This window comes from Alexandromys fortis, unplaced genomic scaffold (assembly GCF_014885135.2).
Source record: "Alexandromys fortis isolate MF-2015 unplaced genomic scaffold, M_Fortis_MF-2015_v1.1 scaffold_154, whole genome shotgun sequence".
Lineage (NCBI taxonomy): Eukaryota > Metazoa > Chordata > Mammalia > Rodentia > Cricetidae > Alexandromys > Alexandromys fortis.
Genome location: NW_026068040.1, coordinates 1299670 through 1316250, shown reverse-complemented (window position 1 = coordinate 1316250; position 16581 = coordinate 1299670). Strand labels below are relative to the sequence as shown.

Genomic DNA, 16581 nt, shown 5'->3' with positions numbered 1-16581 from the left:
GTGGGTAACTGTTGAAGTCTCTGCTCTATTGACTTCCCTACAATAGTAGATTACAGACTGGAATTGTGAGCCAAATAAATTCCTTACCCTTAAATTGCGTGTGTCAGAATATTTATCACAACAGGAAACAAAACAAACACAGACAGGGATCTGGAAGAATTCCATCTGCTAGGGAACTCTTGGAGGCCCTTTGTCTTGGAATGGCTTCTTTTCCAGACTTACCTATACGTTTGGAAGGCAGGTTCTTCATTCTTCATGTTTCTGCCTTGCAGTAATTGAGAGAATAAATGTCCATGTGGAGTTAGTTTTTACCGTTCTAAAAGCTGACTGCTTAGGTGGTCAAACAACTTCTTTTTCCCTCCAGTTAAAAGTAAGATTATGTGCCCTCTTCTGGCCTGAAGGCATACATGTAGACAGACTATTGTATACATAGTAAATAAATAAATATTTTTTTAAAAAAAGTAAGGTTATATGTAATGGCAGAAGCTGTCACAGTCAGGGGACAAAATGGAAGTGTCAGGATATCAACTATCTTCCTCACCCAGAGCCTCCACCCTGGGTGATGAACATGTGGCGAAGGTTGCAAGGGGACAGTGCAAAGTGGGGGTTCCACGTCCATTGCCTGAATGGGCTGACAGGCTTGGGAAGGAGAGGGGATTGTTTTAAACACATTTTGTGCTCTTTTGTTATGCCGTTACAGCGTGAGGCGCCATCTTTGATGATAAATATCAGTTTAAATGAATGCAGCATCTTCAGGTGGATTTGTGACTCATGGCAAACTATTACACACATCATCATTTGACATCTCAAATTCTAGAATATTGAAGGCCACAAGGCCTTCCTGTGCTTCTCATGTTTTTAAAAATAATTTACTTTCCTTAATGTGATTATTGGTGTATATTTCACTGACACCTTCATACGCCTCTTGATGTGCTAATTGTGGTAGGTAGTAATCCAGAAACATCTATGTTTACCCGCAGGGTTATCAAATGATACTAAGTCATATGTCTGGTGCCCTTTCTATGTACTAGATTCTGTCGTGTACATCAGAAAGAGATTGTATTATTGAAGCCTCTAGGAAGGCTATGATGAAGATGGTATTTTAGGAGTTAGGACCTAAGAGGGAGCTGTTGAGAAACAGGCCAGCGGGCACACTATTAGCGCATAGCTGAGTCACACGGTACTTAGACCATGTGACCCTTGTGCTACGTTTTACACACAGTGAAGAGATGAGCAAGTCTTTTATTAGTAAAATGCTGAGATCACAGCACCACCTGTATTCACCTAGGTTTATAAAATTCCTTCTTTTCTTCCACTGTGTCCTGGAGACTCGATGCTGTCATTGGAAAGACGGTGAAGTTGCCACCAACGTATGCAGCCCCATGGATGTCTATGGATGTTTTCGGCATGTTCTTGGTTTCAGGATATTAGTGGCCCTCAGCTCACTCTTTGCGGACAGTCCCTTTAGTGTCCCTGCAGAGTTTAAGACAATTTTTGCTGCCAATTAACTAAATGGAGAAATCCATCTATTACTTTTTTTTTAAGGAAAAAAAAAAAAACAATGCCTTTCTCTTTTCTGCTGTTTTTTCCAAGTAGTAGAGAACACTTCGTCTTGGAGGGCCATTTTGGTGTGTGTGTGTGTGTGTGTGTGTGTGTGTGTGTGTGTGTGTGACCAGATTTTAGCTGTTTACTCATCTAATGGGATCTATGTTCTCAATCCATAACAGCTTTCCCTCGAGGGCTGATCTCATCACAAGTTTATGTCGACCATTTTTCTTTAAAGGAGATGGAACTCACTTGACGATATGTGGACACATGCTTTATTTCAAATACTTGAGACAAACCATATTCTTGGCCATTAAATTTTTTTATTATTTTGCTAGCAAGTTCTGTTCTTCACCAATGTTCTAATTTGAAGATGTTTAAGTTACCTGTCTCGAAAGTGACCAACTCCAGGCCAACTCTCATATTGGATTGACTACTTCATGGAGCCCCTGGGTCTTCATTCTTTCATATATTGTCTTAATAACTATGCTAACTAATCTTGGGAGTCTACTTGATCACATTTGGGTTAACTAAAATCCAAACAGTTTGGCACGCCTTTGAGAGATTTATCTTGGTTGTACTATTTGAATTGGAAGACCCACACTAAATCCAGATAATCTGAGGTCAGGAGAACACCCACACTATATTTGGGCTACACCATCAGGTGGCAGCCCACATAAAAGGACATGGAAAAAGGAAGAGTTTTCATTTTACCTGCTAGTTCTTCACTCTGACTGGCAAGTTCATCTGGCTTGTTACCAAGACAACCATTCTTTAGTGTTAGAACCCAGGTCTTTAGGATTCTAACATAGACTAGAAGCACACAGCTCTCTAGGATTTTCCTGCACAAGAAAGGAACTGCTGTCTCATGGACTGAACAACTAATGGGGTTTTGGTCTTTCTGTCAGGAGACAGCCATTATTGGACTACTCAGACCTGAGCCTGTAAGTCACTCCAATAAACCCTGCTGAGTGTATATAAAACTATTCTATCAGTTCCCAGTTCTGTCAGAGAACCCTGCCTGGTACAATAGACCATGTGATGGAGGGAGGGATTCTGGCCAAGAGGGAAACATGTTAGTGAAGGCAAATTGAGAACAGACTAGAAAACAGAACCATGGAAGCAGGCGCACAGAAAGGATTTGACCCTGACGCACTCAGGCTGGGCATGCTGACACAGGAATTTCTTTATAGTAACTTTAACTTCCTGTGTCTTAGCCATTGGGGAAAGACGAAGGTGGCACTTTTTGGCACTGCTACGTCAGATGAAACTTTGTAGGCAGAGAGCAGATGACAGGGATCTGCCTGTCTTCACGCCCCACAACACCGGAACAGCTAGCAACCTGTGCTGGGTAGGGAGGCATGAGTTTCATTAGATTGCCCCAAGTTCAAATGCCCTTGCAACTGGCAAGCAAGCCACCTAGCCATTCAATCTGGGAGTCCTTGTCTCTAAAGTCAGGATAATGATGGGTCTGCTTCACTGACTGATTGTGAGAATACGGGGGAGGAATGTGGGGGGAGGACGACTCAGGCAAAACACTTCACCCAGAGCCAGGTAAGTAAGTTCAGAATAAAGCTAGTAAGGAATTCTTCCTTTTAGTATGCATTACACGATGGGGTGGGTGGGTTCATTGCTCACTGTGGATTAATTAGGCAAGGAAGAAAGTTCAGTTAAGTATGAGGGGAAGAAAGGAGGGAAGACAGAGAGCAGCCTCCTTAGTGAGAGAGCAGACACTTTGCCAGCCAGGACAGGAGACAAAAGCAAAACAAACAAACAAACAAACAAACAAACAAAACCCAACCAAAAACCCTTGGAGGAAGACTAGTCCAGGCATCACATATGACAAGAGAGAAGCTCAATACCAAAACTGAATCACATTTCTATGTTCTGCTTTCTCACACGTGACGTCACCTGACCCTTCATCATGTGCTTCATCATTCTGATAAAAACCGTCTATAAAACTCCTCCCCTCCTCTTGCCTGCTCCCCTTCTTCCCCACACACCCCATTTTCTTCTTCTTCCTTTTGTCAAGTACCCACTAATTCCTTCTTTACTCTTTCTGTTCTCGTACAGCGTTGGTCTACAGAGCCCACCAGTTTCTTTATCTCTTGCCTCCTCTAAGTTGTAAGAAAGCTGCCCATTTCTTCTTCCCCAAAGCAATGCTCACTTAGCAAACTCCCTCTTAATCTCTTTTTCATTTCAGTTATTTTCTGGCTACCGGCGATTCATTATTTCTTGGTTAATTTCTATTATTTGTGCCAGTTGGAGATGACGATCTCCATGTGTGCTGAAGGCAAGTGTTTGCTTTAGAGTTCCTGTGTTTCCGACTTTCCCCAGAAAATGGTGCTCATGAACAATAGGCTTCTGAAATATCAACTCCAGAAAGATGACTCGCAAGCATTAGATACGTTGTAATAATATTTGAAGTGGATTTTAATTGATCAAAGAAATACTGGGAAAGTTTTAAAACTTATGTAGGGCTATAAACAGTCATTACTGAGATTATTCAATCATTACAGATAATTTCTCTTGCTCCTGATCAAATAATTAAGCCCCATTTTTTTTCTTCTTCTTGTTGTTGTTGGGTAAGTTTTTTTCTTTCTTGGGGGATGGTGGTAGTCATTGATTTTGGCTGCTGAGTATAAGTAAGCCAGCACACTGTCAATCTAGTCTTTAGCTTGAAGGAGAACATAGGTATGGATAAGTGTATGCTTTCATTAAAAGCAATCCTCTAAGACTCTGGTGTCTAGATTACTGTGTGCAAGGCCATGTTGGTAGAAAACACCCATTTCTGGTGCTGACTGTGGAGACCTCTTCTCCAGGCAGTTGAAGGCCAGGGAAAAGATTCCCCATGATAACGTCAAAGGAAACAATGAACTCATGCTTAGTCATATGTTTAGTGTGAGTATGAATCTGGCAGATTTTTTTACAAAGATCAGACTAATTTGGGGGAATCGTAGGAACCCCCCACACCCTAAGTCAAAACATCATCACAAACTTGACCAGCCTATGGCATGTGATTATAAGAATCCTTGGAGAATTTTATAAAAATTTAGGGACCAGCAATATGGCTGAGCAAGAAAATGTACTTGTAGCAAAATGTGACAATTTGAGTTCAATTCCTGAGACCCACGTGATGGAAGGAGAGAACCAATTACTACAGTTTGTCCTTTATGCAGAGCCATGGCAATGTGCACACATGAATGCACACACACATGCGCACACACACACTCACTAAATAAATAATGTAATAAAAATTTAAATTTGATTTATTAGCCACCAAAAAATATTAAGTCTGACCCAATGCCTCCTCTCTTACACCTATGACATAAGCATGCAGCTTCATGCTTTGTGCCTCATTGAACACCTGTGAGGCAAGCTTGCCATGGGCAATGGGGTAAAAAGGTGGCCACATAGACATGAGGCACTGCTCGGAGGGTTCATCTGTGCCAAAACGTTACTCAGTATTAAGGAGATGGAGGAAATGCCGGCAGTTAGCTGGCTGGTCACGACCAATGTGAAAACAGCAGTATATAGACTCTTGCTGTGGGTCTGGGTAAGGTAGCTAACCCTTCTCTGCTCTGACAGCCTTATCTTTAAGGACTAATAGTATGTAATGGTACCCTTCCATAAGATGGTCGATATAGGCAGAGACATAAGACGATAACACAGTAAGCGTGCTGTGGTTTGGATCTGAAACGCACCCCTGTTGTGCAAAACCCTTTCCCGGAGATATAGAGCACATATCTACTCAGCCAAGATAGGGAACCCGTGGCAGACCAGAGTACAGGCACCGCCAAAGCCAGCTTGGTGAACCAATGTGTTTTATTGGGGTTACTTACAGGAGCAGAAATGACTCAGACAGCTGCATCACCAAAGCTCACCCCATCATGATGTGGCCCACAAAGCTAGGAACCTGGAGCACAGTGCACAGCCTACAGGCAGCTCAACAGAATGGAAAGTGTCTTTCCTCAGTGACTCAGTCGGTCTAAACCTCTTCCAGGTGGTTGGGCTGGTTTTGGCTTTTTCCAGGCACCTGGTCTGGTCTCAGTCTTCTTCGCAGTATGGCTCTCCTAGATCTGGGGCACTCTCGGCTTTTATTACTTACTGTGGCAAGGAGGGGCCAGGTGAATCTCGCCAGTTTCAGGGACATCCTGAAGCTATTTCGAGTGTCAGCCTTTCTGCAGGATAGAATTGTTTTGATCTTGAAGGAAACTGTTATTAACTGCCCCGCCCCCAGGTTCATGTTTTTAACACTTGGACCTACCTATTGATGCTATTTTTGTAGGTGAAGTCTATCTGGGTCAGTCATTAAAGTCATTAAAGACATAAAGTCATCACACACACACATGTATGTATGTATGTATGTATGTATGTATGTATGTATTACAGGCAGTCCCTGGCTTCTGCCTTGCTCTGTATTTCCTGGTCCATCATGATGTGGGTGTCCTCCAGCACAGACATCTGCCACCATGACCAGAGTTACTCCATTGTGTCTTAGGCTGCAGCCCTCTGAATCCATCAGCCAAACAATATTGTTCTCCCTAAAGTTGTTTCTGTCAAGTATTTTGTCATAGTGACACCACAGCTGTCAATGCCAAGTGTCATAAAGTTAAACATATTGTGTGTCATTGTGAGAGCACTCCTGAAGGGCCCTTATCCTTAGGTTTTTTAGCATCTCTTTCCCATCTAAGCCAGTCTAAGAAGCCCTTAGATCTGGGAATATTTCAAGAATCTTGGGATAGGTGTAGGGTGTGATGACCGGGACTTTTCTGTGCTTTCTTTAAAATGGACCTGTATTTAAAGACAAAGTCAAATTTGTTCCAGTTCTTAGAGGTGCAAAGCTATTTTCGTAGGTGAAGCCTACAAAAGTCCTGGAGCTGGAGGACTTAATCATATATCAGGAGGTATCACATCCACGAGCAGTGGACTCTAGAGAACTCTAGGGCCAGGGCTTCCAGGGGACCAAGGTTGTCCTAAGTATGTTACTCTCCCTGCATCTTCTCCATCCCACCTTCCCTTTGGTTCTTTTAAAAACAAGATGGAAGAGGGGGGGTCTTCAGATTTTTACATATTTTAATTGCATTAACTCTACTTTAAAATTAAACATTCTAGATACAATGGCAGCAGGAAGCTAGGACACCAATCCTTCCTCTGCATGAACCAAGAACACAGAAGGGCTCCAGGGCACATACACTGCTTGTCCCTCGTTTGGCTCATTTCCTCCTATTCTGTGCCCAGGCTACTAGGAAAGGCTGTAACTAACAGGACCCCTGAATTCTGCACCTTTTCTTCTCTTTGTTGGCTGCCGAGCCCAGGCTAGACAGTCACTCTGCCTAGGAGCCACAGCCCAAGATTATTCGCTGGCTGTCTTGCAATTATATTTCATGTCACTGTGGAGTGAGCTTTATGATAAGCAGGCTGAAGAAGTATGTCAGTTCTTACAGCATATGGTACCAATAAATAAACAAACAAACAAACAAACAAACAGAACAAAATAGAAACCGCCTGCCTTCTTTAGGTCTCTCCTGGCTTCAAAATGTAGGCAGGTCTCCTAGACCCCAGAGGTGTCACTGATTTGGGTAGCACCCTCAGTTCTTCCTGGAAATGGTCCAAACTGGTGCTTTTGGCTCCAGTCTGCTTAGCACTGAGATCAAATTGGTGCACAGGCTGGGCTCTACATTTTCCCTTAGTCTACTCATGGCCTGTGACCTCTGTCTACACCCTGCATCAACTCCTCTCTCCAGCCTTCATTGTACCATGTACCCTGTTCCCCAGTGTCTCCTTCCTTATGTCATTCTCCACTTTAGTTAGTGAGTGCTACAGTTTGTATATTATGTGATTGTATGGGGTGTGTGTGTTGTTTGTTTTGTTTTGGTTATTGAAACAGTATTATTATGTAGCCTTGGCTGTCCTGAAACTCTCAGTATAGAGCAGGCTGGCCTTGAACTCATAGAGATCTCTCTGCCTCTGCTTCCCAAGTGCTGGAGTTAAAGGTGTGTGTCACTATACTTGGCTTTATAGTTTGGAACTTAAATGTATGTCTCATACACACACACACACACACACACACACACACACACACACACACACACATATATATATATATATATATATATATATATATATATAAAATTTTGGACCTGTGTTGCAGGCTTTGTCTCCTGCATGGCACTATCCAAAACTGTTAGAAAATGATGGAAGCTTTATGGGGTTGCATCTTATGGGAGGGCCTGATGCCACTGCTGAATTCCCTTGAAGAAAACTTGCAACATCAGCTCCTTCCTTGTGTGTCCCTTCACTTCTCGCTGCTGATAGGGGCCTCTTGCTCTACCGTACAGTGTTACCCTGATGCTGTCCTCATCACAGGCCCAAAAGTAATAGGGGCATTGATTGGGGATTAAAATGTCCCAAACTGAACAAAACAACCATTGGCCGTCATGAGACAGCTATCCTGTGGATTCTGCCAGTGGTGAAGCTGACTCACAAGCAAGCATCTCTGTCTGTAATTCTTCCTTGGGCTCTTCCCCATTCACTATGTTGTCCTTTGATGTGGAACACCCGTTCTCTTGCCTATGAAAAGTCTGTCTGTCCATTTTCTTAAGCTAAGTTGCAGTTCTCCCTCTTGCAGGAATCTGCTCAGACCACTCCAAAGAACCCATATTCTCTAGTCTTTTGTGCTTATCTGGTCTTTAGCCTCTGTAATCTGCAGGGTACTGTGTTTAGAGAGGCTCTTTTTGATTGGTTATCAGGGTAAAGTCAGATAAACCCCATTTTAAACTGAAAATATTGTAAGCCAAGAAACACATTAAGTCTACCTAATCTAGCAAACCCCTGTAGCTTAGTCACACTGTGTCTTGAAGAATACCAGTGTCTTACCCTTGAGATGCCACTCCTGCCTGGGAACTGTGGCTCACCGCTGTGGCACATTCTGCTGAGAAAATTACTGCACATATCACTACCATCCTGAGGGAAGATACAAAACCCAAGAGTTCAAAGTTCAGTTTCTACTGGATTCATATCACTTTTGCACCCTCATAAAGTCAAAAGTCCCAAACTAGGAACTATATGAGTCACCATCTTTATCAGCCGGAACATGGTGTAACAAAACATGACACCGTGTCTGCTTAGCTGAAGGATTCTGCACAGAGTATAGGGCAGAGGGATGCAGATAAAGGGAAATCACGAACCCTGGAGTCAGTGACAGCAAGCATTGCTACCTCTAGGCTTGAAGGGGTAAGGGGATGGGATGGATTCCAAAACTCTGAGAGAGAATGGAGAGCTGTGCAAGAGGCTTCACAACAGGAGCTGAGGTCTTCCATGAAGGGTGTACCCAGGGCTGGAATGTAGATTAGTGGTAAAATTCTAGCTGGGTATCACAAGGCACAGGGCTCCATGCCTAGCATACAGAACAAATAAAACGGAAGATGTGGGCTTGACACAGGATGATTCAGGGAGATAGAGAGTTGACCTCAGTGTCCTCAGGCCCTTTGATCTCTGCTAAGAGCTTGTTGGTCCAATCGCCTGGGAGTCAAAGACAGCCCTTGCTGCTGTCCATCAGCTCTCCCGCTACAGGTGGAAGTGAGAGCAAGTTTGAGAGAAAGGGCAAGTCTTTAGTGTGTAACTGGTGTGTTTGCTAAAGGTGTCTTCTCTCCTATTCTGCTCTAGAAAGTTCCTTGAGAGCTGAGACCATGGCTTACACCTACATGGTTCCTAATACTGCATAATGTTTAGATAACATTTAGTTCAATGAGAATTGCAGTGTTGGGGGGGACAGAGAGAGAGAAAGAGACAGAGAGAGACAGACAGAGAATTGAACCTCCATCTTCCATCCTGGGTTCAATGCCTTGTTCAGGACCCATTTTTTGAATTCTCACGTGTCCAGTGGAAGGTCCACTCTCATAATGTGGCCTGCTACCTGGTTTTCAGGCTGACTTCACTTTGCTGATTCAGTCACCTGACTTCCTTTTGTGTCCCCCAAATGTGCTTCTGACTAACCACCTTTGTGTCTGGTAGGTTCTCTTCTGAGAGACTTTCACTTTTCTCACTTCTCTCAAATCTACTGAAATGTTGCCTTGACAGAAATGCCCTAGCAGAGAGCCTCAGCATCAGTGAAACCGTCTTCCCTCTCCTTATCTGCTCTTCAGCTTCCAGCAGGCACTGTTCCCCGCCTGACATGTGATACATGAGCAGTGGGTTCTCCTCACATTAGAGCAGTGGTTCGCAACCTTCCTAATGCTGCGACCCTTTAATACAGTTCCTTATGGCGAGGTGATTTTCACCATACAATTGTTTTTCTTGTTACTTCATAACTGTAATTTCCCCACTGTTATGAACTGTAATGTAAATATCCGGGTTTTCTGATGGTCCTCCCTGTGGAAAAGGGTTGTTTGACTTCCAAAGGGGTTGCAAGCCGCAGGTTAAAAACCACAGCACTAGACTGTAAGATAAGTAAAGGAAGACTTTGTCTGGTTTGTTTCAAATGCCAAATCAGTACATGATCCAGAATAATTCATAAGCATACACACACACACACACACACACACACCAGAACCAACGAGTTGTTTCATTTTTACCAGAAGTCCTGACAGCCCAATGTTGGGTGATTGCCCTTGGCTGAGCCTTGTCCACCTTTAGCTAAAATAAACTAGTTCCATTCAGTGAATTTTATTTAGTCTGTGTTAAGACAAGCCAGCAGCAGCATCTGGTGTAAGAATGCTCCCAGACAGATTCCTTCCTCCTCACCTGCTCCTCACTACTGGATATCATCAATTTTGGTCAATGACACTAAACACTCTGGGAACCTGAGCCACAGGACCCTTCCCCTCTCTTTTCTCTGTGACGCAACCTTTAGTTCCCAACAGCAAGCTCCACACTGACTTTCATGGTTTCCTGCAGGTTCAGCTTCTCCCAGGCCCAGCTAGGTTTGGTTTGTAGCCCCTCTGGGGTGACTTACAACCATCTATAATTCCAGTTCCAGTGGATTCAATGAATTTTTTCTGGTCTCCTTGGCCACCAGGCATGCACATGGTACATATTTATACATATAGACAAAACCCTCACACATAAAATAAAATTATTTAAGCATGTGCATGTGTATGTATGCACTCCTACATGCGTATATGTTCTCATATATGAATTAGTACAGGCATGAGCTTGCTCCAACATACGTATGGAGGCCAAAGGGAAACTTCATGTCAGTCCTTTACTTCTGTCTTATTTGAGACAAGGTCTTTTGCTGTTGGCACTGCATAAACCAGACTAGCTAGACATGAGCTTCTGTCAGGATCCCTCTGCCTCCATCTCCTGCATGTCCATGTAAGAGCGCTGGGATTACAGACATGCCGCCGTGCCCATCTTTGTGTGGATTCTGAATTCTAAGAACAAGCTCTCATGCTTGACTAGCAGGTTCTTCACCCAATGATCCATCTCCCTGGTCCTCTACGAACTTTTACTAAAGCAAAGCACCTCATCTTCTAGGATATGACTTTCTCTCTCCCCTGTGTTGTTAGTTAGCATTCTGTTTGGGTGGCAAATTGCCTTAGGTAAATATCTTGAGGAAAATGAAATTATTTAAGCTCAGTGTTACAGAGGGCTCAGTCTGTGGTTGTTTGGTCCATGGTAAGATGTGACACCATGGTGATAAATATGTAGCAGAACAAAACTCCCCACCACTAAGTTGGGGAAGCAGACAGAAATAAGAGGAGACTGGGGTCTCAGCATCCACTCACAGGACAGGCCTCTAAGGACCCAATTTCTTCCATCAGTCCATGTCTTAAAGGCCCTGCCACCTCCCAATAGTGGTCTCTCTCCTGCCAGCCATTGGATTCTAAACAGGGTTCTCACAGGCACTGATGCCTTGCTAACTGTCCTAGATGCTATAACAAAATGCCAGAAACTCTATTGCCTTAAACAAGCACAAACATTCATTCTTCCCAGTTCCAGAATCTGGAAACTCCAGAGGAAAGGGGAAGCAGATTCAGTGTTTAGCAAGGGCTCGTTTTCTGATTCACAGATGGTACCACTCACTATAGACCCATTTAGTGGAAAGGGTACAAGAGTTCTGGGGTCTCTTGGATAAAGGTGCTATTCTCAGTCTTGAGGGAAGTGAATGCATGCCCTTGGGATTAAATCACCCACTAAAGACACACCTCCTGAGGCTAGGATCAGAATATATGCATTCTGGGGAGACATAAGCATCCAGGCATTAGCAGCCCACCACTAATGGTGTCCAAAGGATGCTAGTTGATTACCATTTTTTTGCTTAAATTAATAAAGAAATGTCCTAACAGATTATCAGACTAAAATCTAGCCTGCTATGTCTGATGATTCCTTTGTCTTCGATGCCTAGCATATAACTAAGTTCCTTGAAAATGCTTCTGGAATAAAGAAATTGAAAGAGAGTGGGTGCTTGGAAGCCATTTTCTTGTTCATTGACATTTTGTGTCCTGTGATAGGTATTTTTTCCCAGTATAAAATCACTTTCTTTCTACAGCTACAGTTCTAAATTCCCATGAGCTCCCCTTTCTCCTCTTGCTAATATCTGCTTACCTGTTTGTAATTTTGGCTTTGGAGATCATAAACATTCCAGAACACATACATGATCTACAATGGGCAAAAGTCAAAAAGCAGGGTTGCTAACTGGATGGAGCCCCTGAGAGGGCTACTGTCTAAAGTCAAGTCAATTTTGGTCTGCTTGCAGATTATGAAGATTAAGTATTAGTTACAGCATTTAATGAAGAGATACAAGTATCATATGATTATATAGTATAATTACTACTGATACAGTTCAGGGACAGTATCTCCCAGAATTTTTGAGTTTCCCTAAAGCCTATATTTCTATTGGACAGTCATCAAGCCTTGGGTCACCAGCACATAACAGAACAAGGGAAAGCAAATGATGTGGGAGGTCCTTCTGTCTATGTGCTGCTTTCATTGGTTAATGAATAAAGAAACTGCCCTAACCTGTTGATAGAGCAGAACTTAGGTAGGCAGGGAAGATGGAACTGAATTGTGGGAGGAAGAAAGCAGGGTTGGAGAGATACCATGGATCCATTAGAGATAGACGCTGATAATTTTCCCCAGTAAGCCACTGCCACATGGCGATATACCGATTAATAGAAATTGTTGCGGGAGGTCCTTCCGCCCCTCCAACCAATAGCTGCTGTGATACCAGCCCATTGGGGCGTGGCCTCTCTCCCTTTAAAAAAGCGGCTATTTCCTCTGCTCGCTCTCTTCACTTCCTGCTCCGCCGGAGACTAGACTCCCTTCCTGGTTGTGCAGATGGCTGTTGTCTGAGACGGTGATCTGTAAGTTTTCCCCTTTAAATAAATAACACCCTATTAATCATAACTCCAAACTGGTGTGGCCTTGTTCGTGACTTACGCCTTCAAGAAATGGGTTAAATTAATATAGAGTTAGCCAATAAGAAGATAGAGCTAATTGGCCAAGCCGTGATTTAATTAATAGTTTCTGTGTGGTTATTTCAGTTCTGGGCAGCTGGGAAAAACAAGTGGCCTTCCTGTTACAAGCTTTAGAACTCAGTAAGAATTAATAGGGTTTTCAAAAGTATGCCATTTATAATCAAAATAGCCAAAAATTAGGTTGGCTGCAAATTTCCCCAAAGCATGCACACACACACACACACACACACACACACACACACACTCCATTGAAATCACATTTGGTCTGCCACAAAATAATATCTTAAATTTGGCCTATTTGGTGTAGAGTAGTAATTCCACTTACTCTGGAGGAGGACCACAAGCTTAAGGTTTGCATGACTACAGAGTAAGTTTAAGGCCAGCCTCTGCAACTCAGCGAGACTGTCTCAAAATAAAAAGTTAAAAAAGAAAAACAACAGATTAACAGACAAAAAAAAAAAAAAAAAAAAGCAACAACCCAGGTCAGGGTATAGATCAGTTGTAGGGGTGTTTGTCCTAGGCTCAGCCACCAAAACTGCAAAAACTTTAAATATATCTATCATCTACCTATCTACCTACCTATCTACTTCCCTACCTACCATCTATCTCTGTTCCTATTGATTTATTGGTCAGGAGACCCCAGAGGCACCCAAAACAACATAGGTCATTGTCATTGCTCATGATTGCCCATCAGAACTCTGGAGTAAGAGCTTACTGCTGAAGACACAAGACACTTTGATTGTAGGATACAGTCACGGTGGAACTGACCTGAAAATATTTCCCCTGCTGGCTAGCTTTTGCAGTGCTAGAAGGTTGTATACAGACCACTGGAGAAGAAGTGCCATCAGTGATATTACATAACAATGAACCCTGCATGCTACAATATTAATCTGCCAGGAACAATGTGTCTTGGGGAAACCTACTTCCTAAGGAGAACCCTACCACTAATTGTCTCGCTAAATTGACACATTGTCAAACTGCTTCTCAATAGTTACATTTTTATTCATAGTGTGGTTAAGTCCTTGCCCTGAATCAAGTTTCACATCTGTGATCCGCAGTTAATCCTGCAACTGAGCACTGAGAATAAGTGTCACTTAGCTATAAATGGGGAATCCTTACCAGCCCTGGCCTCCAAGGCTCCAAGGACATCTTGGAAGATGGGGCAGAAAGACTGGAAGAGTTAGAGGGTTGGGAAGAAAGCTGTGAAATGCTTTCTGCTGGACATGGTGTGGTCATTACACCCATAAATCCCTAGGAGCAATGTTACCTGCACAACCACCCCAGACAAGAGCAGTTCATGGTTTATCAGACAGGGCTAGCTGGATTCACTGGCTTACAGGAAACAAACAAACAAACAAAAAAGCACAGAAGGAGAGGTCAAGAGGGAGCAGCACTTGTTAGGAGTTGGTGGGGGCAGGGTGCATGGGAGACAGCTTGGATCCCGGGTATAGGATGGGGAAAGTTGGGGTGGATATAATCAATACCATTTGTATTGTGAAATTGTCAAAAAGCAAAAGATAGTCTATTTCACCAAACATGATGTATATCTTTTCCTTTAATGCCAATCATTTTGTTTCTTTTTAAAAATTTTGTTCCCTTCCCCTTATTTTTAATCCATGAATACTATTAATTTGGAATTCAAACTAGCCTACTTACTTTGGTATATAGCTTATTTATGTAAAAGCAATGGTGTTTGAAATATTGTATGGATAATTTGATACTGAAATTGATTTTTTTAAAGCCATGTTTTGAACATCAGTAGTATAGAATACCCAACAAGGGAGAGGGCAAGAAAATAATTGTTTAGAAAGAGGAAGGGGGAAAGCTATGTGAGCTATCTTGAAAGTGCTTAGGGTAGCCTAGAGGTAGGGGCTCAGGCCTTTAATCCCAGCACTCAGGAGACAGAGGCAGGCAGATCTCTGTGAGTTCGATGCCTGGTCTACAAGAGCTAGCTCTGGAATGGGCTCCAAATCTACAGCAAAACCCTGTCTCAAAAAACCACACACATACAAAAAAGTGACTGCGAGGGGAACAAAAGTGAAACCACACTGAGAGTCTCAAATACATTGTAGCCTTGTTTCTGCTACTCAGTAGCCCTTTTCCGTTAGTTAATTCTGAACTCTACACAAGCTCTCCCTATGGGTTTGAATGTAGATAGACACTTGTGATAAGCCCAGGGAGGGATTTCTTGCTTGGGGAAATTTAGGTCACGATTCATTTAAAGGTATGGTGAGCATGAACTGGTTATTAATACACTACTGTGGCTCTACTTTCTTGGGAAAGGACCCCAAAAGAAGGAGGAATGAAAAAGAAGGAAGGGAAGGTGGGAGGGAGGGAAGGAGGGAAAGAAGGAAGGAGGGAGGGAGGGAAGACGGAAGGAAGGAAATTGAGGAAGTTAGTCTCTGTCTGCTTCCCTCTCTTTGTGTCTGTCTGTCTATCTCTCCGAAAGTGGAATTCCTTTTACCAAGGATTTCTACATCTGCGAGCCCTCCCGGTATTGCCTGAGAGGGTCACACTGTACTGTGGAATGGTTCTTTTGGCATTTGTATAAAGCTGAGGTGATCTTTGTGGGAGGTTGCTATGACAATGTGCAAACAACAGAGCCCATGGAACTCTGCGGGAGGTAGCTCCCTCTAGACTGAAGTCTGCACTAGTCCGGGCCTGCACTCCTACATCATCCAGGCAACTGGAGACACAAGGAGCAGGACAGCAAAGAATGGACGGAGACTGCAGGAGCACTTCAGAAACTAGGCACCTTCCAGAAAGGAAGTGCATGCACGGTGGTTTAACTTTCTTTCCTGTCTGCTAGGATTCCTTGAACTTTCCCTCATACCTGACTGTTGAAGTGGACAAAGGTGCACAAGTGTGCCATGCACAACAAAGCACAGGTGTGAGACACGGAAGCAAATTTTTGTTTTTCTTGGGAAACAGAGGCTGTAGACCACACACGAAAAGGACGGGGAAAATCTCAACATGTCTAGGAAGGTAAAAAGAAAAAGATCTTTTCCTCCAAGGAGAAGAGAAACCAAAGGTGTCCTACCCTTGTGGACCGCCGATAGCTGCTGAAAAGGTGTGTCGTGTCTCTCCCAGTGGCGGTGCTGGGGAGAGGCTAGGAGTTGTAAAGAAATGGGAGGTGTCTCTGATGTTTATTTTTGCCTAGCAACCCATCGCCAACTGCTACCCCAGCTGCGGTCTACAGGCGCCCGTCTGACTCCCCTTGTCCTAGCAACTGGAGGGCAGCGGTCACTTGGTGTCAGTAAATCAGGGAGGGCGTGTGTGGCCCAGCGGGAGGTGGCAGGGCAGCCCCTTCCTTCGTCCATGCTTGGGTCACCAGGCTCAGCCGCAATCCCTCCTCAGGGCCTGACTTTCCGAGGTGACCCTTATACAACTAAGTTCTCTCCATGATTAAATGGGGGAGAGGGGATGGTTGAGGCGCTGGGACGGGGGCGGCGGGGTGGGGGCACAGTATTGTCTGGGAGCAGCCATTAGGAGCGGTGTTTAGGGGCGTGATAAGAGAAGGAGGGGTCTCTGCAGCAATTTCTGGAGGAGGCTGGCCGCGGTAGGTTGCGCGGCAGTGCGGGGAGGGGCGTCGCAGGGGCGCGGGGGACCCGGG

At 43.8% G+C, this 16581-nt stretch overlaps 1 long non-coding RNA gene across 1 annotated transcript; it reads right to left on the bottom strand.

Moving 5' to 3' along the window:
- Positions 1 to 1256: 1256 nt before the first annotated feature.
- On the bottom strand, positions 1257 to 16335 carry LOC126515683 (uncharacterized). Its single transcript, XR_007595910.1, has 3 exons — positions 16009 to 16335; positions 8425 to 8511; positions 1257 to 1473 (listed from the first exon to the last, which is right to left on the bottom strand). It is a non-coding gene; the product is annotated as an uncharacterized lncRNA (long non-coding RNA).
- Between the last annotated feature and the right edge of the window lie 246 nt (positions 16336 to 16581).